Source organism: Rana temporaria, chromosome 1, assembly GCF_905171775.1.
Source record: "Rana temporaria chromosome 1, aRanTem1.1, whole genome shotgun sequence".
Classification (NCBI taxonomy): domain Eukaryota; kingdom Metazoa; phylum Chordata; class Amphibia; order Anura; family Ranidae; genus Rana; species Rana temporaria.
Window position 1 is genome coordinate 275,778,950 of NC_053489.1, and position 8,445 is coordinate 275,787,394.

General features: G+C 51.1%; 1 long non-coding RNA gene across 1 annotated transcript; it reads right to left on the minus strand.

Moving 5' to 3' along the window:
- Positions 1–252: 252 nt before the first annotated feature.
- LOC120924921 lies at positions 253–8,142 on the minus strand. Its single transcript, XR_005746469.1, has 3 exons — positions 8,027–8,142; positions 1,553–1,715; positions 253–436 (listed from the first exon to the last, which is right to left on the minus strand). It is a non-coding gene; the product is annotated as an uncharacterized LOC120924921 (long non-coding RNA).
- Between the last annotated feature and the right edge of the window lie 303 nt (positions 8,143–8,445).

Genomic DNA, 8,445 nt, shown 5'->3' on the forward strand with positions numbered 1-8,445 from the left:
AATATATTTGGGGAAAATATATTAAGAATGTTTTTTAAAATATATTTTAAATGTAAATGTACTTCTGAATGCAAAATTAAAAAAAAAATACAGTCCTATTACATTTTGAAATGCTGTGTATTTATATATTGTATTTTATATATTGTAGGCCTATAAAACCAGCAAACATTTGGAAAAAAAAAAACAACAAACACAGTACACAGTACAATACACACAACTTTATTATCATGCAAATATACAAAAACGTCAACACAGGGAATAGAAAGTGGTGTTAACTGTGGTAAATGACATTAATGACATAAAAGTTTATTTGTGGTATTCTGAGGAGGTTCCTGATGTTTCCCTTCAAGTGATATTTCAACGCCGCAATTTTTCTCGTAACAGCGTCACTGATCGCACCTTATGAAGTCCCAAGGAAACTTTGTCAAAGTAGCATCTTTAAAAAGTAAATGGAAAATATTAGACTTATTAGATTTTGCCTGTGAATCAAAAGCCATATAAGACCCATTTCACACTGCTAAAGCTCCGGCGGTTTTTGCAGTGTTTTTGTAGCACTTTTTAGACTTTTTTTTTTTTTTTTTAAAGGGAAAAAGTCCAGTTTTTAATGCGCTTTTAAGGTGCTTTGGAAGCGCTGCCCATTAATTTCAATAGACAGGTGAGTTTTATAGCGCTCCCAACCTGCCCCAGATGCTGCTTGCATGACTTTTTCTAAAGTTGCGCAAGCGCACTGCCCCAGTGTGAAATTACTCATTGCACTGAAAGGGATGCAGTTTTATGAGCTTTTTAGAGGCCATTTCTAGCTCTAAAACGCCTGAAAACTGCCTCAGTGTGAAAGGGGTCTAACAGATGCAGCTGAATAAATAAAACTAACAAAAGTAAGCATGTATAAAAACATCAAAATATTGTAGACTTTTCAAAAATCAGTATAAAAATCAACATCTTGCCTACAACTTGCCTTTTTAGTTCAGACTACTACCAGACTGAGCAAGATATCTCATTTTGACACAACAGTCAAATTGGCTTACAGTCTACATGTCAAAGCTGATGTTTTCATAGGGTCTAACTGTACCCGCTTCTCTCCATCTGTCAGCCGCTTGGAGGCACCGCCTTAAAAGTTACTTTTTATTGAAGTGGTTGCATGTGCCAGTGCATGAAGGTAAAAAAAAAAAAACTTCTGTGTGCAGCAGCCCCCCTATACTTACATGAGCCCCCTCTCGATCCAGCAATGTCCACAAGAGCCTTGTCTCTCCAGGGACTTGCACTGCCGATTGGCTTTCTGTAGTGGTGGGAGCTATTGGCTCCCAGTGCTGTCAAACACAGCCAGTGAGCCAATTAGGAGATGGGGCCAAGGCAAGGCTCGGTGTGTGATTGGACACACAGAGCTGTGGTTCAGGAGCACCGGCAAGGAACCTGAGAAGAGAAGGATCCAAGCTGCTCTGTGCAAAAATCCTTACACAGGGCAGGTAAATAGGACAGGTTTGATATTTAAAAAAAAAAAAAAAAAAAAAACGATGTTTAACGTTGAATGTTTCGGTACCAAAAGAAAACCTACCTGTTTAGGCCTTGAGTACGACACTTGACAAGCAGATGAGCTCAACTCTTCAGATGGGTGTATCGTGTGCATCACCTTCTGTCCCACACAGTATGAACTGCCACCTTCAGTACTATTAGCTGTGCTCTTGTGGTTTTCAAAGTATCCATTACGCCAGGAAAATCTATGGAAATGCATAAAAACATTTTAAGTAACATAATGGCCTATTTCTTACTATATCCATACATTTCATGTGTTAGAAATTGATTACTTGTGGAAAAATGTACTTTTAAATGATTAGAGGGTTTCCTCTAGTCTGCTGCTGACCCCCCCACCAGATCAAAAATATTCCAGGAGGGTTTCACCCAAGGTAAAAGTAAGGATGTTCCACAAAACAGAAAATATTACTTGTGCATATAGTATATAGTTACCTCAGTGCACTCACTCATATTATAATGAATGTAGTACGATAAACTCCCAGTTACCCAACGATCCCCATTGGTACTGTTGTTTCTGGTTGCTTGAGAGCCAATAGTAACTCTCAAGCATCCACCTCCCATGGCACCCTGCCCCCCTCCCCCTTAGCAGCTAACGAGGGTAACACCCCCAAATTCACATGTGAATGAACCTTAAAGGGCTCATTCACAAGTGCGGTATGCAATGCTCCTCTGAAAAAATATGCAAGGTGGTGAGGAGGCAAAATGTTTACACCAGTAATTGCAGCGCGGTAGTACGGCAATTATATGTTTAAATCAGGTGTGAGGAGGCAACATTGGAGGACACTGTGCCCAGTGATCTTTGACTTCTCCCATGTTGTTCAGGTAGATCTCCACCTCTCTAAGGTTGCCCAACTCTGCCTTAAAACACTGTATTATGAAAGGGAAAATGATTGGTCAAATTTGTCTATTTCCACCTGCCTGGCTTTCAGAAATGTAACTACCTAGCTGAGAGGTAGGTATATTGACTTGCCTGTAACAATTAGTTGTCTCAGTTGTTGGTTTTCTTCTTCCAAGTGCTTATTCCGTTTTTCCATTCACCAGTTGTCAGTCTTTGTCAGGTGCTTTGACAGCGGCTTGCGGCCCATCTGTCAGAATCACAAAAAAAAAAAAAATATTGAGAGGGGATCAAGAAGTGGTAAGGACGAGTTGGAGAGAGTCTGAGAGGGAAGAATTATTTCCCTTTTCGATGCTGGGAAGACTTTGCAGCTGTGCAAGGTGGGGACCCTTTCCTGGAAGCAGCAACACGGTCGGCAGGGCCGGCCCTATGATGGGACCACATTGATTAGTTTGCGCAAAAGACATTGTGGCTGCCGGCAATTCACAGATCCATTTATACTCCTGGATACATGTATAGAGCAATGGCAGGTCCTTTTATACACCTATATGCATGTACAGAGCCATGACAGGCCCTCTTTATACATCTATAGAGCCATGACAGGCCCTCGGTATACTTCTTTATACATGTATAGAGCCACGACAGGTCCTCTTTATACATGTATAGAGCCATGACAGGCCCTCGTTATACATGTATAGAGCCATGTCAAGTACTCTTTATAGTCCTATATACATTTATAGAGCCATGACAGGTCCTCTTGATATTCCTTTACATGTAAAGAGTAAATGACAGGTCCTCTATATACATGTATAGAGCCATAACAGGTCCTCTATATACATGTATAGAGCCATGACAGGTCCTCTTTATACTCCTATACATGTATAGAGCCATGACGGGTCCCCTTTAGTTATCATGATATAAAATAATGAATGTGGGGGCCTTTTGGTTGGCGTGATTTTTTTTTTTTTGGGGGGGGGGGCAGCATTTCATTCTTGGTCCCAGGAAGCACAATGTCTTGGGCCGGCACTGATGGTCGGCCACAGGTTACTTGACCCTGATCTCCTGTACGGGGCAACAATACAAATGTGGCAGCCCGTGCATTGTGGGCGAATGGGTATCGCTCCCCAAATCCCTGCCAGGATCGGCATTTTTTTTTTTAAAACATGCTTTATGGCGCCAGCTGCCAGGCTAGGGGGCGGTTGTGCCGTTGAAGACATTAGCAGCGGCAGTGAGAAGATGAGGGGAGAGAGCTGGGACTACAAGGAGCAGCCAGCCTGCATGTAAGTCCGGCCTGGGCTTGCTGTGATATCCGATTCCCCCTTTCTCCTGGTCGCTTGGGGAACTGTTGAGAGGAACAGAGAACAGGCAGACAGGATAGGAGAGGACAGGCAGCAGCGCCGCTCTCCTTGAGTAAAGCCTTCACCGCCGCTGGCTCAGGTACTGAGGTACATAGTGGAAGCACAGGCAGCACGTGTGTTGCAATCCTGCACCCTGTCACATGAAATAAAAAAAAAAAAAAAACTGACTGTGCTGTCAAGTTTTTAGTGCCTTGTGTACAGGGGGGGGGGGGGTGCTACAGAGGGGAACTGGTGGTGGGGGGGGGGGATGGGGTACAAAGGGGGAACTGGTGTGTGGGGGCAGATGTGCGGGGGTACAGAGAGGCAACTGGTGTGTGTATGGGGGGGGCAGATGTGCGGGGGTACAGAGAGGGAACTGGTGTGTGTGTGTGTGTGTGTGTGTGTGTGGGGGCAGATGTGTGGGGGTACAGAGAGGGACCGTGTGTGTGTGTGGGGGGGGAGATGTGCGGGGGTACAGAGAGGGAACTGGTGTGTGTGTGTGTGTGTGTGTGTGTGTGGGGGGGGGGGTACAGAGGGGGAACTGGTGTGTGTGGGGCGGGCAGATATGCGGGGGTTTCAGAGAGGGAACTGGTGTGTGTGTGTGTGTGGGGGGGGCAGATGTGCAGGGGTACAGAGATGGAACTGGTGTGTGTGTGGGGGGGGGGGCAGACGTGCGGGGGTACAGAGAGGGAACGTGTGTGTGTGTGTGTGTGTGTGGGGGGGCAGATGTGCGGGGGTACAGAGAGGGAACTGGTGTGTGTGTGTGTGGGGGGGGGGGTACAGAGGGGGAACTGGTGTGTGTGGGGGAGGGGCAGATGTACGGGGGTACAGAGAGGGAACTGGTGTGTGTGTGGGGGGGGGTAGATGTATGGGGGTACAGAGAGGGAACGTGTGTGTGTGTGTGTGTGTGTGTGGGGGCAGATGTGCGGGGGTACAGAGAGGGAACGTGTGTGTGTGTGTGTGTGTGTGTGTGTGTGTGGGGGGGCAGATGTGCGGGGGTACAGAGAGGGAACTGGTGTGTGTGTGTGTGTGTGTGTGGGGGGGGGCAGATGTGCGGGGGTACAGAGAGGGAACTGGTGTGTGTGGGGGGTACAGAGGGGGAACTGGTGTGTGTGGGGGAGGGGCAGATGTGCGGGGGTACAGAGAGGGGCCTGATGTGTGGGGGGAGGGGCAGATGTGCGAGGGTACAGAGAGGGAACGTGTGTGTGTGTGTGTGTGTGTGTGTGGGGGGGGGTACAGAGAGGGAACTGGTGTGTGTGTGGGGGGGTACAGAGAGGGAACGTGTGTGTGTGTGTGGGGGGGCAGATGTGCGGGGGTACAGAGAGGGAACTGGTGTGTGTGTGTGTGTGTGTGTGTGGGGGGGGGGGCAGATGTGCGGGGGTACAGAGAGGGAACTGGTACAGAGGGGGGCCTGGTGTGTGGGGGGAGGGGCAGATATGCGAGGGGCAGATGTGCGAGGGTACAGAGAGGGAACGTGTGTGTGTGTGTGGGGGGGCAGATGTGCAGGGGTACAGAGATGGAACTCGTGTGTTTGTACCCCCACACATCTGCCCCCCCCCCACAAACACACACACACACACACACGAGTTCCATCTCTGTACCCCCACACATCTGCCCCCACACACACCAGTTCCCTCTCTGTACCCCTGCACATCTGCCCCCCCCACACACACACACCAGTTCCCTCTCTGTACCCCCGCACATCTGCCCCTCCCCCTGTACCCCCGCACATCTGTCCCTCCCCCCCTGTGTGGGGGTACAGAGAGGGAACGTGTGTGTGTGTGTGTGTGTGGTACAGAGGGGGAACTGGTGTGTGTGGGGCGGGCAGATGTGTGGGGGTACAGAGAGGGTACTGGTGTGTGTGGGGGGTGTGTGGGGGGGGGGTACAGAGGGGGAACTGGTGTGTGTGGGGGGGTACAGAGGGGGGCAGATGTGCAGGGGTACAGAGAGGGAACTGGTGTGTGTGGGGGGGGTACAGAGGGGGAACTGGTGTGTGTGGGGGGAGGGGCAGATGTACGGGGGTACAGAGAGGGAACTGGTCTGTGTGTGGGGGGGGGTAGATGTATGGGGGTACAGAGAGGGAACTGGTGTGTGTGTGTGTGGGGGGGGGCAGATGTGCGGGGGTACAGAGAGGGAACTGGTGTGTGTGTGGGGGGGGCAGATGTGCGGGGGTACAGAGAGGGAACTGGTGTGTGTGTGTGTGTGTGTGGGGGGGGGGGTACAGAGGGGGGCCTGGTGTGTGGGGGGAGGGGCAGATGTGCGGGGGTACAGAGAGGGAACTGGTGTGTGGGGGGGTACAGAGGGGGCCTGGTGTGTGGGGGGAGGGGCAGATGTGCGAGGGTACAGAGAGGGAACGTGTGTGTGTGTGTGTGTGGGGGGGGGTGCAGATGTGCAGGGGTACAGAGATGGAACTCGTGTGTTTGTACCCCCACACATCTGCCCCCCCCCCACACACAAACACACGAGTTCCATCTCTGTACCCCTGCACATCTGCCCCCCCCCACACACACACGTTCCCTCTCTGTACCCCCGCACATCTGCCCCTCCCCCACACACCAGGCCCCCCTCTGTACCCCCACACACACCAGTTCCCTCTCTATACCCCCGCACATCTGCCCCTCCCCCCACACACCAGGCCCCCCTCCCCCCCCCCCACACACACACACACACCAGTTCCCTCTCTGTACCCCCACACATCTGCCCCCCCCACACACACACACACACACAAGTTCCATCTCTGTGTGTGTGTGGGGGTACAGAGATTGAACTTGTGTGTGTGTGTGTGTGTGGGGGGGGGGGGCAGATGTGTGGGGGTACAGAGAGGGAACTGGTGTGTGTGTGTGTGTGTGTGTGGGGGGGGGGCAGATGTGCGGGGGTACAGAGAGGGAACTGGTGTGTGTGTGTGGGGGGGGGGTACAGAGGGGGAACTGGTGTGTGGGGGGGCAGATGTGCGGGGGTACAGAGAGGGAACTGGTGTGTGCGGGGGTACAGAGCAGATGTGCGGGGGTACAGAGAGGGAACTGGTGTGTGGGGGGGGGGCAGATGTGTGGGGGTACAGAGAGGGAACTGGTGTGTGTATGTGTGTGTGTGTGGGGGTACAGAGGGGGGCCTGGTGTGTGGGGGGAGGGGCAGATGTGTGGGGGTACAGAGATGGAACTCGTGTGTTTGTGTGTGTGTGTGGGGGGGGCAGATGTGTGGGGGTACAGAGATGGAACTTGTGTGTGTGGGGGGGGGGGGCAGATGTGTGGGGGTACAGAGAGGGAACTGGTGTGTGTGGGGGGGGGGGGCAGATGTGCGGGGGTACTGGTGTGGGGGGGGACAGATGCGCGGGGGTACAGAGAGGGAACTGGTGTGTGCGGGGGTACAGAGCAGATGTGCGGGGGTACAGAGAGGGAACTGGTGTGTGCGGGGAGGGGCAGATGTGCGGTGGGTACAGAGAGGGAACTGGTGTGTGGGGGGGGCAGATGTGCAGGGGTACAGAGATGGAACTGGTGTGTGTGTGGGGGGGGCAGATTTGCGGGGGTACAGAGAGGGAACTGGTGTGTGTGTGTGTGTGGGGGGGGGGGTACATATAGGAACTGATATATATGTGTGTGGTGGGGTTTAAGGGGAACAAAGGTGGGGGGTGCCGAGGGGAACAGGCGTTCAGGATGATACAGTGATGGGGTGATCTGAGGTGTGGACGTTCAAATCCACTTTTTAAAAATAAATAAATGCAGATCTTTTTGCAGATCGAAAAATGTGCATTTAGTATTGTTTTAGTAGGAACATGTAAAGCATTGTCAGTGTATCTTTCGCTCGTACAGACAGGCAGTTACACAGCTAGCGTGAGGAAGTGAGCCGGTGCCATCCTCTAGTTGTCTTTGGGCCAGGTCAGGTCAGGTGCAGGGATGTGGACCATGGCTGAAGTATAGGTGAAGAGGCACCGCAAAAATCTCAGTGAAGGGAGGAACGAATGGGGGGGGGGGGCGCGCAAAATGAGGCTTCGCCTAGGGTGTCAAAAATCCTTGCACCAGCCATGCATGAACCCCTCAGTGTTCAGGATGTGTCACAAACCCCCTCCCCACTAGTGAAGAACTACAGGTCACAGCATTAATCCATGAGATCTAAAGGGGTCACATGCTTAGATCTCAGGCGTTAATGCTTGGACTTGTAGTCCTTCACTAGTTGTGAGGGGGGGGGTCAGGTCCTCAGCTCTGAGGGATTCATACAGGGACTTGTTTGCACTTTAGTTACTGGAGGCCATGGTGGTACAATCCCCCAGGGGCCATATTGTCCTCCCTCCCCCACCTTTGTGATAATGTAAAACCTTAGACTGTTTTACCTGATCCATGGGCACCTTGACTGGACTTGCTCCCCAGGCCTAAGGCTGTCAGCTCTCCACTGTGCAGCATGGTGACATGTTGTGGAAGAGGAGATATATATATATATATATATATAACTTCCTTTTAGCACTGTGTACATGCTGCATGGTAACTGGGAAGATACAGAATGAGAACTATTTAGCAGGGAATAGACAAATAAAACTAAACTCATACACCAAACTTTCACAATTCTAATGTTATTTGATAAAAATACACTTACCTGATACAGAGAGTTCTCTCCAAGCATGCTTCCAGCCTGAGCCTTCCACAGACTAGGCCTTAACAGGAAGTGAGAGGTGAACGTTCACCTCTCTGGTTCCTACTTCCTCCCACAGACTTGCTGTATTGATTCTGAGTGCATTGCAGTCTCTATCATCCT